We start from the raw sequence: 17031 nt of genomic DNA, 5'->3' as shown, positions 1-17031 counted from the left end.
GCGGCTCGAGGCGGCAGCGAGCGCACGCGCGCAACAGCACCTCAAGACTGCCGACATCAGGGGGCGGGGCCAGGCACGTACGTCACAGCCCTCCGCCCACATCCACCGGGAAAAGGTGGAGGAGATGATTTTAAATATGTACAGTTTTTAATCTACTCTGGATTTAGGAATTAAATCAGACTGTTATATTATTATGCATTTTAGACTTTTTGGAAAATAATCACATGTCAACATGTAACAAACAATTTTTATCTTATATTCTGAACTGGACTGCATTTAAAACAAGAGCAATCTGAGATTTTAACATCCGCCAATCCGAATCCTGATCACCTCCAAAATTTAGTGGCGTCTTCCATGCCCGAATATCTATCTGTGGTGCAAATTTGGTGAGAATCCGTAAAGTAGTTTTGACATAATCCTTCAAAGCCTATATAAAGTGAAATCTTGACCCAGAATCCAGATCTGGAGCCGGATCACCCCCCAAAAATTTAATGGAGTCTTCCTTGGCCTAAAATCTATCTGTGGTGAAAATTTTGTCAAATCTGTGCAGCAGTTTTGATGTAATCCTAACAGACAGACAGACAAATAAATAAATGAACCCCCAGTGGCCTCCATCATCCATAAACTGAAGAAGTATGTATCCAACAAGACTCTTCCTAGAGCTGGTCGCCCATCTAAACTGAGCGATCAGGGGAGAAGGGCCGTAGTCACGGAGGTGACCAAGAACCTGATGGTCACTCTGTCAGAGCTCCAGCATTCCTCTGTGGAGAGAAGAGAACCTTTCAGAAGGACAACCATCTCTCCATCAATACACCAATCAGGCCTGTAGAGTGGCCAGACGGAAGCCACTCCTTAGTAAAATCCACATAGCAGCCTGCCTGGAGTTTGGCAAAAGGCACCTGAAGGACTCTCAAACCAGGAGAAACAAAATTCTCTGACTGAGGAGACAAAGATTGAACTCTTTAGTGTGAATGTCAGGTGTCATATCTGGAGAAAACCAGGCACCATCCCTACAGTGAAGCATGATGGTGACAGCATCATGCTGTGGGGATGTTTTCAGCAGCAGGAACTGGGAGACTAGTCAGGACTGAGGGAAAGATGAATGCAACAATGTCCAGAGACATCCTGGATGAAAACCTGCTCCAGAGCGCTCTTGACCTCAGACTGGGGCAACAGTTCATCTTTCATCAGGACAATGACCCTAAACACACAGCAAAGATATCAAAGGAGTGTCTTCAGGACAACTCTGTGAATGTCCTTGAGTGACCCAGCCAAAGTCCAGACCTGAATCTGATTGAACATCTCTGGAGAGATCTGAAAATGTCTGTGCACCGACACTCCACATCCAACCTGATGGAGCTTGAGAGGTGCTGCAAAGAGGAATGGACAAAACTGGCCAAAGATAGGTGCACCAAACTTGTGGCATCATATTCAAGAAGACTTGAGGCTGTAATTGCTGCCAAGGTGCATCAACAAAGTATTGAGCAAAGGATACTTATGAATACTTATGTACACGTGATTTCTTGGTTTTAATTTTTAATAAATTTGCAAAAAAAAAAACAAAACTTTTTCATGATGTCATTATGACGTGTGAGTAAATGTTTGAGGGTAAAAAATTTATTTCATCTATTTTGGAATAGGCTGTAACATAAAAGTGAAGCACTGTGAAAACTTTCTGGATGCACTGTATGTAACAGAACTCCTGTTAGTTTTGTGAAACATTAATATAGTCACCATTATGCAGTTAAATGTTGTGGAACTGAGACTGTGATCGAATTCATATCAATTTCCATAAGTCATCTATAATTTTATTTAATATGGATAGATCTAACAGCCTATCGCATACTTTATATAGCCACTCCAAGTGTTTTAAGTTGAAAATTAGGGATGTCCCAAGCTGACTGGTGCAATCGGAATCGAGACATTTTTTGACTGATCATTGTGACTAAATTAAACCCGAGTGCGCAGCGAGCAGCAAGTGTCAGCACAGTGGAACTTTTAAAAGATACGTAACTCTCCCTTTGCTTAAAATACACACCAAGGTCTCTTTCTGATGGACTGCACATGTGACATACCCTTCTTACTGGCCAATCAAGTGCATTCCACATAAATAAATGAGAGTTTCTCCTCGTCATGTCGATTTCCCAACTGCTCACAGAGACAGGGGTGAAGATATTTAATGACTTTTTTTTTTTTTTACACATAATAATAATGTAAAACATTTACATTATTATTGTATTTTTGCTAATATAAATTTCTAAAGTTAAAATAAAAACTCTTCAGGCTTCAGTCATTATACACTTTAAACTATTTCATGATAAATAACAAAGCTGATCAATATGGGTAGAGGGAAATCATGATTATATTTTTGCTGAATGGCTCAGTCCAAGCCGTCAGCTGCTTTGAAAGAGGTTTTAAAGGTGCTGTGAATAACTTTTTAAAGCCACTAGATGTTGCACAATCTCCATTTTCAGAATGCAAACAAAGGTTCACGTTCTCAAAATCAAATACCAAAATCATATTTAATTGTAAACAGTTGGAGGAACTGATATTTTCACAATATCACAACTTTAAATTGCATATCACTGGTAAATGAAATGTCAAATGAGCTGACTATTTTAAATAAACAAAGAATAATGAAAATATTGATGTATTGTGTTTTATTTATGGGTGATTCTTTAACTACGGGCACTACTGGCCTTGTAAATGTAATTTCCACCACACCATTGACTTACAATATAAAGCGCCTTGGGGCAACTGTTTGTTGTGATTTGGCGCTATATACATGTGCTCTGATGTCACTGTTTATCTCCATAGAAACTACCCAAACAATCTTTCATGCAAACTGTTTTAAAGGGACATTACAGTGTTGTGGTGGAAATTACGGCAATAGTGTGGGACAACTACATTTTGTTTAAAAAAAAAAATCACAACAGTTGTATGACATTGAATACCCCAATTATGTTTTGATTATTTTACTGATATTTTATTCAGAGATATTTTAAAACATTAGAAAAAAACGTTTCTTTACCATTCATTTTTATCATTGAAGATCAAAAGTCTGGGTGTGGGACAAGCACAAAACAGCAATATTTGCATATAATGATGCTGGAAAAAAGGTGAAAAAGTCATCATAGACTACTAGAACAAATTTCTTAACACACTTTCATTGTAAAGATAACTATAAAAGTGTGAAATTTCCCCCTTTTTTCTGTTTTTCATACAATATGATCAAAGGACATAAGTGCCCATAGTCTAAGAATCACCCTTATATGCCTTGAGAAATTAAGTAATAAACATGGGGAATTTAGCCTGCTTTCACCTGCTGATAAACACACAGAAACACAAAGCTGTCAGAAAACACACTTGTCAAAGACATCATAGGAAAGCACAGCCCACTCAGAGACATTACTGAACAGAATGAGAAAACTGGATTTTTTTGCAGATCAAAGTCGGTATTTTTTGTGAAACTTTGATGGTGAATATGGTGAAATGGTGAACAAGTGTCTTGTGATGTTCATCAGGGTGGATAGTTTCCTAAAGGTAAGATTTTGAGGATAAAAGTGGCATTATTATTATTATTATTATAATACTGTGGCTCTCGGACAGACGGCAGAAATGAAGCCGATCACAGCATGAGAATGTTCTTCTAAAAGTGGATCGAACCAGGGATTCTATCCTTTCCATTTGTGTGGCCAGGAGAACTTTAACAAAGTGCATTTCCTCTCCCGAAAGCGTGGAACCGGCCATGTATGTGGTTTGTGCCATTGTGTCGCACCATATTAAGCTAAGCTGCTACGTGCAAGATACCAGTGAGTCTCACAAAGGAAGCCGTTTCTATGATCACGGAGAGTCGGTGAGAACGTGACGGCAAGTGACAAGAGCGATCGCTGTTAACAGGAGAGCCGTGATGTGGATCAGCTTCCAGCCATATCGGTGTGTGTACCATGGATTAAACTAAGCTAAGCTAACAAGAGTCGGCGAGTCTGCTGGAAGAAGTCATGAAGCGGACTGTAACTGGACACAGACAGTCACTTTCAGGCAGCTCCAAGTCAAGATGTTACGTCCTGATTCTGGGTCAGAATGGCTATTAATTTGTCCTGCATTTTTCAGACACACTCCAACTTATTTACTGTTATCAGCTTTAACAGTGCCTGCAGAAGTTAGAGTTGGAAGAAATGATTTATAATGTGGTATATCATTTTTTTAAAAGATAACACTGACTGGAGCAAGATATCCCCTTTAATAAACATACTAACAACATCATCCCAAGCTGAATGTTTTTGAAATTATAGATCTGGAACACGTTTCCTTTTATTTATTTATTTATTTATTTATTTATTTATTTTATTTGTAGACACAAAATGTACAAAGTTCTCTTGAAACACACACACACACACACACACCCACACACACACACACACACACACACACTTCATAAGGTCAAACAACTCTAAGTAATTTTAAAATGTTAAATCAACAGCATTGAAATAAAATGATCAATCTTCATGATTTTCACACGTTCACATGAAGACACTGATGTGCTCTCAGATTAGGAACGGCTTACCTTAATACATTACTGCTGAGATGATTAATTGATTAATCAGCCCATCAATCAACTGAAAATTAGTCACATCCATATTTTGGTAACCGATTAATCATTCACGTCAAGCAATGAGACCAAACTCTGTCTGCTTCCATTTTCACACGTGAGGATTTTTACACTTTTCTCTGTTTTATTCACTGTAAATTAAATCTCTTTAGGCTTACAAAACGACATATTTCTAACTGACACCTCAGCCTCTGAGTCATCGAGATGGGATTATTTGTCATTATTTCCGCATTTTATATTCTTGAAACAATTTTTATTCAATGAAAAATAGACTGTTGTGTTGTAAATATAAACAACTCTGTGCACAGCTAAATGCAACAATGTACGAGATTGGTCATAAAAACAACAACAACATTGGTTCAGATGACAAATACTGTTCATACAAGAATATCTGCTCAAATCTGGGGTCAAAATCAGCACCTCAGGCCACGAACAAACACAAGAAAATGGTCTTTAGAATTTTTGAATGGCATTTTTTCTAGACACAGACAGAAGTCATTGCCTGTGGCAGTGATTTACTCGTTAATCAAAAAAAAATTATTTTGGGTTTCAACCACTTTAATTGCAGAATAAATCCTGAAGGAAAAAAAATCATCATGTTTGTATGTAAATTAAATCAAAAGAGAATTTAATTAAAAAAATGTTGTTTCATTACGCACTGACCTTTACACTGAAATTACTCACAAATCACACTTACACACTGTGTGTGTGTGTGTGTGTGTGTGTGTGTGTGTGTGTGTGTGTGTGTGTGTGTGTGTGTGTGTGTGTGTGTGTGTGTGTGTGTTGTGCCTGTTCATGTAGTATTTGCATGACAAACCTGCCACCTATAGGCAGAAGAGGAAAGTGTAGTGTAATTCTGCCCAAGCTGCAGGGCACGCTGCACGTGGCAGTTTGTGTCAATAAGGATCATTGTTTCCTGTGTGACATAAACCAGTGAACAGGCAGAGCAACAGGAACTAAGACATTTTTACATGAATCCCTGCTTATTGGTTTAATCGGAAAGTTGTGTGTTTTTTTAAATAGAACAAAAGTAATGAATTGAGCAAAACAAAAATTGTTTTTCCCTTCTCATATAGTGTCAATAATTTGTTTTCTAGTGTAATTATTTTACATCCGGTGGTTTCAGTGGAGTGCAGATTGTTTCTGACATCAACAGCACAGCGTTTACTGGTTTCAGTGTTAATTTTAAACTTTCACCTCCTCTTAAAATGAGATTTCATTAGTATTTCTTTCAAACAGAGGCTTTTGCTGGAATAATTCTAATACTGCTTTCACTTAACCTGTGAACTACAGAAATGGGAAACGTGCTCTTTTTGTACTATGATAAACAAGTCAGACTATTTCTATAAAAATGTTATCAGACTGGGAAAATATATTATAAATGTCAACTTCTAAGATCTAAACCATTTTAAGAATGACATTCAATTATAATCTAAAACATTAAAAAAGTAAAAAAAAAAAAAAAAACCACTTTTTTTGCTTGTTTGTTTCCACTGTATTCTTTGCCACCTTTTTTGTGTTTTGTGTGTGTGTGTGTGTGTGTGTGTCTGTGTGTGTGTGTGTGGCAGGGGTGGGGGGCCTACGGGGCATATGTAGGACTTTTTTGTCTTTCGACTCATTAAATGACTGGCTGTAACCAGTGATGCTGGTAAAACGTTAATAGTAACACGATCGCAGCATTAACTTGATGAGGTCGGGGGAGGTCGGAGTTCAACTCAACTGCCCATTTTGCCCACTTTCAGCGAGCTGCAAGCTTTTCATCTGCAGTTTTCTGTAGCAGTTCCAAGCTGAAAAAACAGTTGTCATCTCTCAAGCACGGTGACAACAGCACACCTGCACTGAGCTTTACAAAGACATTTTACGCTTTCCCCCCCTTTATTTAAAACTGAGCCACTCTGTGTATCCTCGTTAAAAACAGCTGATCTGCGACACGTTAACAACTAACACGTTTTTTCCACCCAAATGCAACTAAACTCTCTTTCCGGACGACATGACATAAAACTTCTTACCTGTAAATCTGGTTGTGTTTTCTGCATAAATAGTTATCATTCTTCCTGCTCAAACACCAAAGCAGAGGCAAATTCAGTTGGAAACGGGGCATAGAGCAGGACAGGGACAGGGCCAGGGACGTCACCCCCCCCCCCCCCACACACACACACACAATACCCCTACATTAAAGGTCCACTTTTGAAGCATTTTTTTTTTACAACTACTACTTATAATAATAATAATTTCAATAACTAAAATGTTTAGAGAGAATTTAAATGTTAGAATTTTTAATCCTAACAGGTCTTCATGCCTCCAGACGGCTTACAGCAGAGTGGATTTGTTTTTGTGTGTGTGCGTTAGAAGAATTAGCAGCATCAATTAGCTCCTTCAAATCGTCATCTGTCAGAAACACAAACTCCGCCATGTTTAGCTAAACACTGCCTCTGGTAGAGTGAGCGTGTGCGATGGTCGGGGAGTGCAATAGCAAATTTCATATAGCACCAAAATTGCACACTAAAGAAGAACTATTGCACAGTGAGTGAAACACAATGACAAATGGTTTGAATAATCCATGTCACATGACATACAAGCCACCAAATGACAAGGATGCACTCAGCCATTATATAAAAAGAATTTAATAGCTACATTTATAAACAATGTAGGTTAGAAATTGAAAGTTTTACTGTTACAGTGCTGTCAACAGTTAAATATGAGGTCAAGAAATATTTTATTTTTTATAAAACAAGTATTTATGTTCAATGAAGTCAAGAAAGGGTGACTATAAAGTGAGTATTCGCTGTTTCGCAATTGTGAATCTCGCACCATCTCGCAGTCCATGACTCACGCAAGAGGTCAGTTTCAGCAGAGTTCCATTTTAGGGCACAATGTAAACACACCTTGTGAAGTGTGGACAACAAGACAACATCAGGCCACGGCAGAAGTCCATCACATGTGCTACACCTCCTCTAGATAACCCTCTCAACTTCAGAGAACGTGTCATCAACATAATCAACCGTGAATTTGCTGGATCAAAGCCATCTACATCCTCGTTAGCCACTGTTTACATGGCTTTGAAATGCCGGAACTCTGCTGGCGCCGCAGTGTATTCTGGGAAGCGCAGGGGGATTATGGGAAACATTAAAGTACCGAATTGGCAAAACAGGTTCTTATTTTCATGTTGAGGTGTCAGGGGGGTGTTGTCGGCAGCTGCTGAAAGTAACTAATAAAGTAACTAGTAATCTAAATTAGTTACGTTTAATGCTGAGTAATCAGTAAAGTAACTAAGTTACTTTTTCAAGGAATGATTAGTAACATGGATTACTTTTTCAAAGTAACTGTGTGCAACACTGGCTGTATTTTGAACACCTGTGATACACTGTAATAGCAGCAAAACATATGAGAACAGTTGCTAAGAATAGCAATTATAGTTGTAGTTACTTCTTAACTTACTTCAAAGCTGTCATCATCTATACAGGTGACAACATTGACATGACTGATTCCTTAATCTTGTCAAAACACCTTAAGGGATTGTCAGTTTATAGCCAATGACACTGTCTGTATGCTAACTGTCCTGCAATAAATAAGAAAAAACACATTAAGTTGAAAGCGTGCTAGCTAGATGAGCTACTTTGGGCTTGTTTCTCTGGACTTCTGACCTGCACATCATTGTTTTCTATTCAAGTATCCAACCTGACTCATAGTTTAGTTGCAACATTTTAGTTGTTGCACTGTCAAATATGTCCTGTCCTGTTTTAACTTGTTGGACTGGCTGTAGCAAATGGTCACCTTACTGAGTCTGGTCTGCTCGAAGCTTCTTCCTGTGAAAACAAACACCACTGAGGAAGATTTTTCTTGCCACTGGTACCAACCAGTGTGCTTACCGATGGGGTGGATAATGTCCAGAAGTCACTTGTGGACAGTGCTCCCAGGTGACTTATGTTACGACTTAATGCTGGAATTGTGGTTAAATTGAAGTGTAATTGATCTACAATGAACAGGACAAAAGTTTAACTTAAAACCAAAGAAGTACAGCTAGTAGAGTCCCAGCTGTCCCGATATACTGTCTTTGCGTGACCTGTAAAAAGGGTGGGCACGATATATATATATATATATATATATATATATATATATATATATATATAAATATATATATATATATATATTGCAGAGAATACTACAGGAAATATTCAGTTACTTTTCACACACAATATCTGGGTACATTAATTAGTAATTTCAATTTTTTTATATAAATTATGTACGTTAGAAATATCGACTAAGCCTTGAATGGAACTAACTAATCGGGAGATGTGTTCAATTGATCAGAAGCAACTGGCCAATAACAACCGCCATAACACAGCGGTTCGGTGACGCCTTGTAACAACATGGCTGCCTACAGTGAAGTGGATGTGTTACCTTCGGATGAGAAAGTGTGTTTTATGTGTATCTTCCCATCCAAGAAGTGCAAAGTACTGACATTTTCAGAGAAGCTACGGACACCTTTTTTAGAATACGTTAGAAAATGGAAGACTTTGGAAGCCACACAAGCAGAATTTGCAAGGAGCAAGTCACTCAACACCCGGCCATGTTTTAGTAAGAATAACAATAATAATAATGATAATACAGTTTTTTCCAATTGCTAACACACTAAAATGAGATCCATAGCACAATTATTTTAGCTGACACACAGAGAGCAAAACCTCCTCTCAAGTCTCTAAAAGTCTAAACAGTTTCTGCTGTACACACATTTTTTAATTCAAAATGGCACTTTATAAATGAACTGAACACGGTTCTCTGCATAAGACACAGCAATCTGACATAAAGTCACATGTTTGCAATTTCAAAACACTGTCATTCAAAATTACACTACATGAGCTAATTGGCCAATATATGTTCCACCTGGACAAACACCTGAATGCTTAATTGTTAACACTTCAATCAGGAAATAAGCACCATAAAAGACCACAGGTGAGCACCTCTTTCTTTTACAACAACAATGGAAGATGTTGGAGAGAGAGGAAGAGGAAGAGGGAGGTTGAGAATGCGAGGGGGAGGAAGAGGTAGAGGTAGAGCTGGTCGAGGAGTTCATGGCCAAAGAAGACAACAACTCTCAAGTGAAATCAGAGCAACCTTAGTTGATCATGTCATCAACCATATGGGCTGACAATGGGAGAAGCTGGACAGAGAGTGCAGCCCAACTTACTGTCGCCTCTGTCAACTGGACATTTAGACTGAAGCACAGGTATGTAACCAAAATTTCTTTCACACTATGTAGTTACACCCCATGTCATAGAGTGTATCAGTTGGGTGATGTCAGGATTTGGGTTTTATCTTGGTTTATTTTCATGGCTTGGTTAGTTTATGTTGCTTTCCTGTGTGTTCCTTCTCTTGTCTGGGTTTTTCTGCTTTGGGCTTTCTGGCTCAGCCTCCCTTGTCTGTCTCATCTGTTTCTTGGTGGTGGGCGTCTCGCCCTCTCTGGCCACTCCCCCTTTCTGGTGCATTCCATGTACACCTGCTTCCTATTTGCACCTCGTCACCTGGGTGTACTTATAGCTCCTCAGATCACCTTGTCCTTCGCCAGATTGATGCGCCCTGTGCCTTCTTTCGAGCTCTGTATTGTTTTCATGTCCTCCTAGCCTCTTTTGTATTTATGACCACCTGCTTGTTTTCTCGGGCACGCCTTCGCCTGATGCTCCTTGTACTGCTGCTTAGTTTGGACTGCCTACCTGTGTACTGGAACCCGGTTGCTTCAACAGTAAACCGTTTTTACCTACAGAGCCGAGTGTCTGAGTCCTGCATTTGCGTCCTACCAGACCTGTCAGGTGACACCTGTTTACTTCATGAAAGGCTGATGTCATACACTAACTGTACAAGTTTCCTATACAATTTACTCTACTAATATCTTTAGGCTGCATTGTCCAAGCCCTATATATATTTTTTGTTTGTTTGTTTGTTTTTTTCTAAAGGACAGAGAGATGCAACCATGGTGGAGGAAGGGGCCAAATGTTCACTGGGGTACAGGAAGCTGCCATTGTAAACTTGGTTTTGGAAAATAATGAAATCAGATTACGTGAAATTCAAAGCCACATCATCCAAGACAACTTCATGTTCAACAACATTCAACAAGTCAGTCTGTCCACATTGGCTCTCATTCTCAAGTGAAACCAAATCAGACTGAAACAACTTTATAAGGTGCCTTTTGAGAGAAGCTCTCAAAGAAACAAAGAGCTCAGATGTGCATATGTGGATGTAAGTATAATACTGACTACAATACACTACACGCAACATGTTTCCAGTGTACTGGATAATGTTCCACTCACATGGCACATGATTCCTGAACGAAGGGAAAAGTAAGCAGTCACAATTCGTTGAGAAAAGGTGGACGAAAGAGCTTTATCATCAAATAGCCTGTGAATCAAGAGCGCAAAAAGGGACGAAAGAGGAACAAAACAAAACCGAAGCTAACGATCTCAACGCTTTAAACAAAATGCGCCTGGAGCCACAGATGGAGCAGTGTGTGTCTGCATCTCTGAGTTCCAAGACTCGGCACTGGGATGGAGCTCATAGCGCCTGAGTCCTGGAGAAACTGCAAAACAGAAGCTGTGGAGATCTGTGCGCACATCGGCGGACCACCTGTTCTGGTTCCTCCTCCAGAACAAGAGGGATCATCTCCTTCATCATCAGAATCCACACTGTCTGACGACACGGTGCACGCTCCGTCTTACTCCAATTAAAAAAAAAAAAAAACTCTGCTATGCCGTGGTCACTGCTGTATTACATTACTAAGCCATATATACTCAACAAAAATATAAACGCAACACTTTTGGTTTTGCTCCCATTTTGTATGAGATGAACTCAAAGATCTAAAACTTTTTCCACATATGCAATATCACCATTTCTCTCAAATATTGTTCACAAACCACTCTAAATCTGTGATAGTGAGCACTTCTCCTTTGCTGAGATAATCCATCCCACCTCACAGGTGTGCCATATCAAGATGCTGATTAGACACCATGATTAGTGCACAGGTGTGCCTTAGACTGCCCACAACAAAAGGCCACTCTGAAAGGTGCAGTTTTATCACACAGCACAATGCCACAGATGTTGCAAGATTTGATGGAGCGTGCAATTGGCATGCTGACAGCAGGAATGTCAACCAGAGCTGTTGCTCGTGTATTGAATGTTCATTTCTCTACCATAAGCCGTCTCCAAAGGTGTTTCAGAGAATTTGGCAGTACATCCAACCAGCCTCACAACCGCAGACCACGTGTAACCACACCAGCCCAGGACCTCCACATCCAGCATGTTCACCTCCAAGATCGTCTGAGACCAGCCACTCGGACAGCTGCTGGAACAATCGGTTTGCATAACCAAAGAATTTCTGCACAAATTGTCAGAAACCGTCTCAGGGAAGCTCATCTGCATGCTCGTCGTCCTCATCGGGGTCTCGACCTGACTCCAGTTCATCGTCGTAACCGACTTGAGTGGGCAAATGCTCACATTCGCTGCTGTTTGGCATGTTGGAGAGGTGTTCTCTTCACGGATGATGCGAAGGAGATATGTTGCACTGCATGAGGCAAATGGTGGTCACACCAGATACTGACTGGTATCCCCCCCCAATAAAACAAAACTGCACCTTTCAGAGTGGCCTTTTGTTGTGGGCAGTCTAAGGCACACCTGTGCACTAATCATGGTGTCTAATCAGCATCTTGATATGGCACACCTGTGAGGTGGGATGGATTATCTCAGCAAAGGAGAAGTGCTCACTATCACAGATTTCGACTGGTTTGTGAACAATATTTGAGGGAAATGGTGATATTGTGTATGTGGAAAAAGTTTTAGATCTTTGAGTTCATCTCATACAAAATGGGAGCAAAACCAAAAGTGTTGCGTTTATATTTTTGTTGAGTGTATATTGATTTATAACAGAAAACTGTCAAAAGAGGGAATAAATATGTGTAAAGATGACTGAATATATCAGAGCAGTAAACTGATCAGTCCGTGTGAACGTGTATTTCCACGAGCTGCAGCTGATCCACAACTTTAATTCTGCCTTCCAGAACAGCTCTTTATATAATCATTTGAATTATCTACCTGTTGCCACATATAGGCAAGGGCTGAATTATCATTCCTACACTCATATTGTTATATTTAATAAAAAATAAGTGCAAGCAGGAGCTGCTGCCACTGCGTTCAAGCACCGTCGGAAATTACACAACTTTTTTTGTTGTTTCAAATTCAGCAGTTGCTTGTGGCAAAATAATTAATTGTATCCACACAAAAGATTAATTCTGGCCTGTGTAAGGTGCCTGAGCCCAATGAAGCTGACCCCCCACCCAGATAAAAAAAATCCAAGCAAACAGGCTGAGTCTGCCATGTAATTTCCAGCGGTACTGGAACACAGCAGCAGCAGTGCTCAGAAACAGCTTCTGTACTGTGTGAAAACATTCAGCTGGTTGAACAAAGTAAAACTAAATGCTAACGTTACAAAAAATAAGCAAATGATAAAGTCAAGAACGACAGCAAAATGAAATGTGGATGAATTGAGGTTTTCGTTGCCCTTCGTTCTAATTTTTTTGACAGTTTAAAAATCCTGATGAAGTGACAACTGCAGGAATGAAGCTGAGCGAAGGTTAAATGATGCCAACGAAAGTCCAGATTTCTTGTTTCGTTAGGGCTTCATTGCCCTTCGTTAAGTGCCATGTGACTGGGCCATAACACCATATTGACTTTTTGTTCTTTGTTTTCAGGGAGCACTGGATATGGATCCTCATGCAATCCCACATGAGTTCATCTTCATAGATGAGGCTGGCTTCAACCTAACAAAGACCAGAAGAGAGGGAAGAAACATCATTGGCCACAGAGCCATTATAGATGTTCCTGGCCAACGTGGTGGGAACATCACAATGTGTGCTGCCATCTCCAATACACATGGTGTCCTCCACCGTCATGCCAACCTTGGACCATACAACACAGCCCATATTCTCAAATTTCTGGCCAGACTCCACAACATTCTCATACTACCAGAGTGTATGAATGATGCAGACCATCAAAGAAATGGGTACTGTTGTGTGGGCTGCTGAAGAGGAGGTACTGCTGGCCCACCACCACAAGATGGCGCCCTGCTTGAAGTGCGGGCTTCAAGCACGAGAGGGCGTCAGAGCGACCAGGAGTGACAGCTGTCACTCATCATCCGTACCAGCTGTCACTCATCCACTACTCATCACCACCACCATAAAGGCCGGACTGCAACTCCACCTCCTCGCCGAGAAATCAACTACCAATCAGGTAACTTTCTCTGCTGACTCAAAACATTGAGTAATAATCTGTACTTCTTTGCAGCTGTTTTCCTGTGGTGTGTCCTTATCTGTGGGATTGGCGTTTGGTGTGATCAGCGACGGCTTCGCTTCACACTCCAACCAGATAAGTGGTTAGACAGGAGCTGCACGAGTGTGTGATTGGAGGTGGAGGTTCTCCCTCCTTTACTGAATACAGACTGTGGGATTACTGAGTGTGCGAACTCACACTCATCTGGACTGTCTCTGTTCTCTGCCAGCAGTACCGGGTCTGACTGCTGAAGACAGCGGCCACCTGGGGCGCAGGGCTTGGCGGCTCCGGTGTTCTTCAGCTCCGTTGGCGGTGGAAGCTGTGTGGATCCGGCTTTTCTCTCGCCAGGCGTCTTCTATCGTCGAGCCTGCCCACACGTCACCTGGTGTATGATTGACAGTCACTGTATTGTTATTGTCTGTACATCGTTGTGTGATTCACAACATTAAATTGTTACTTTTTGGCTTATCCATTGTCCGTTCATTAACGCCCCCTGTTGTGGGTCCGTGTCACAACACTTTCACAACAGGTACGTTGTAGTATGGGACAACGTGAGCTTTCATTGTGCAGCCCCAGTCCAAAATTGGTTTGCTGACCCCCCACTGTTTATTGTGCAATACCTCCCACCATACTCACCATTTCTGAACCCTATAGAAAAGTTATTTTCGGCATGGCGGTGGAAGGTGTATGACCGGCAGCCCTATGTGCACATTTCTTTAGTGCAGGATATGGAAGAGGCATGTGATGAAATTGATGTGGGTGCAATTCAGGGATGGATAAGGCGCTCAAGGTGCTTCTTCCCTCGATGTCAGGCAAGGGAAGATGTTGCCTGTGATGTGGATCAGGTGTTGTGGCCAGACCCAGTTGTGTGGCAAGATGCTGCCTAATTATTTTTGTTGCCTATATTTCTTTATGCAATTTTATTTTTCAGTTTACTGTAAATTTTTTGTGAACATATTTTTGTTGATTCCAATGTAAATATCTGCTGTGCATATGTTGCATTGTCCTGTTTGAGGGAAAAATAACATGTTTCAACAGCATGTGTGTATCTGCAAATATTTCTGTGCATGTGAACAATCTGAAGAATTTTCTACAAGTTGAACTATTTTAGTATTGTGGCAAGCAGACTAAAAATGAGGGTGCTTTACATTATGTCCAACAGTGTGTAGTTGGTTAGACAAAAATCTGGTAATATCCATGATGTGTGTGTGCCACTTGGTGCAAACGTTTGATTTTGACAATGCTATATGCGGTTTTGGTTGCAGTGCTACATTTTGCAGGCTATAGGAGGTATTTTGCAGTTTGGGTGTGTGGTTTTGTGAATTGTGTTAAGTATTTTGATAAAACCACACTAGTTTGCAGAATTGTGTTTTAGCAATTGGAAAAAACTGTAATAATATTGGTAAACCTCAAATACACAACGATGGTGGATTCCACCAGACACACTACTCACATTTTACGGACTCAGAACAGGTTGAAAGAACAACAAAGAACACCAAAAAGTAAAACGGAAGTTGCAGCGCCGACACGTACATAAGCTTAATATTTCGTTTCACGTAAACTTAAATTTTATATATGATAAATCAAACGCTGTGACAGACTGACTGTGTAGTGTTGCCTTTGCCTACTTGAGTGGCTGTTTTTTTAAGACTGAAGTATTACAGTGATCATGGTGAAAAGAATGATGCCTATTATGCTACTTTCATCTAAATAAATTCTGTTGTTGGTGATGCATGACCCACTGATATTCATGACAGACCTGCGGTGTCAGCCAGATCAAAACATATTTTACCAAACACACATTCTTAGCCAGATGTAAAAAAATAAAAATAAAAAAACTATGACATACAGAATCACATACAAGAGAAAGAAAGAACTCCTTTGTCAAATGTTAAACAATTGATGCTGTCAATCTCAATTAGGCCAATACTCGGCTGAGGTCCAACGCCTATGACGCTGATATGTACATGTGATGTGTACATGCAGGTAACAGATACTTGTGGGCACCGAAAACATGAGTTTCTATAGAATAATTTGACAGACAGAGGCAATTCCAGTGAGGAGTACAAATCACTCTTTAGGTAAATCATGATTTTAAAATCAATATTATAATTGCCAATTCCGCCTCTGTGTGCGTGCATATGTATGTGCATGCGTGAGTGCATGTGTATACCTTTGATCACGCAGAAACTGGGAAGAGCTGACATTTGCCATGTGGTTTGCTTATGTTCTTTTGAGTCAAGGATGAACGTTGCGAAAGGAAGTCACAATAAACTCCATCGGGGAAACAGCAACGTCAAAGTCTATAGTCTCTTTGTTCATATACTGACTATGTGACATCCAGGTGATTTTTTTTTCATCACTGTTGCCATGGTAATTCCTCTTTACTGGAGTATATACACTGGAAATAACACTGCTGATAGTGAAAAGTACAGATGTGATAAAGGTCAACATTCGTTTGAGAAAATTTTGAAGTAATGACCTAAAATGGACCTGACATGGTTTATCGCTGTCAGTCAAGACTCCAGTTTACAGGTTCCAGGAGAGCAGCCTTCATCCAGAGCTCAGTTCTAATAAATGCCACAGTTCAATGTAAACCAGACAAGGAGGCAGAACTAAAAAATTCAAGTAACAGATTGTGTCAAATTTTTTAAGTACATATATTCAAAATAAGTTATTAGAACTTAAATATTGGAAGTTAATGCAACACATCTCTTGAATTTTCAGTTGTTCTATTTTTTTTTTTTTACTTGTTACAACTGTTGAACTACCAACCTCCCAGCATTTTTAAAACATGTTGCAGGCATCCATTTCAAAATGAGCAAATATTTGCACAAAAACAAAAAAAGTCTATCAGTTTGAACATTAAATATCTTGTCTTTGTGGTGTATTCGTGGAAGAGGATTTGCAAATCATTGTATTCTGACTTTATTTACATTTTACACAACGTCCCAACTACACTGGAATTGGGGTTGTGTATATACACACTCAACAAAAATATAAACGCAACACTTTTGGTTTTGCTCCCATTTTGTATGAGATGAACTCAAAGATCTAAAACTTTTTCCACATACACAATATCACCATTTCCCTCAAATATTGTTCAC

At 39.9% G+C, this 17031-nt stretch overlaps 1 protein-coding gene across 2 annotated transcripts in view; it reads right to left on the bottom strand.

The window, feature by feature from the left end:
• Nucleotides 1–17031, bottom strand: part of LOC117511786 (nucleolar protein 4-like) — a 418634-nt gene that overhangs the window by 267326 nt on the left and 134277 nt on the right. The window lies entirely within an intron of this gene.

Source organism: Thalassophryne amazonica, chromosome 6, assembly GCF_902500255.1.
Source record: "Thalassophryne amazonica chromosome 6, fThaAma1.1, whole genome shotgun sequence".
NCBI classification, from domain to species: Eukaryota; Metazoa; Chordata; class Actinopteri; order Batrachoidiformes; family Batrachoididae; genus Thalassophryne; species Thalassophryne amazonica.
The sequence above is the reverse complement of the archived record's forward strand: the minus strand, read 5'-3'. Positions and strand labels throughout refer to the sequence as shown.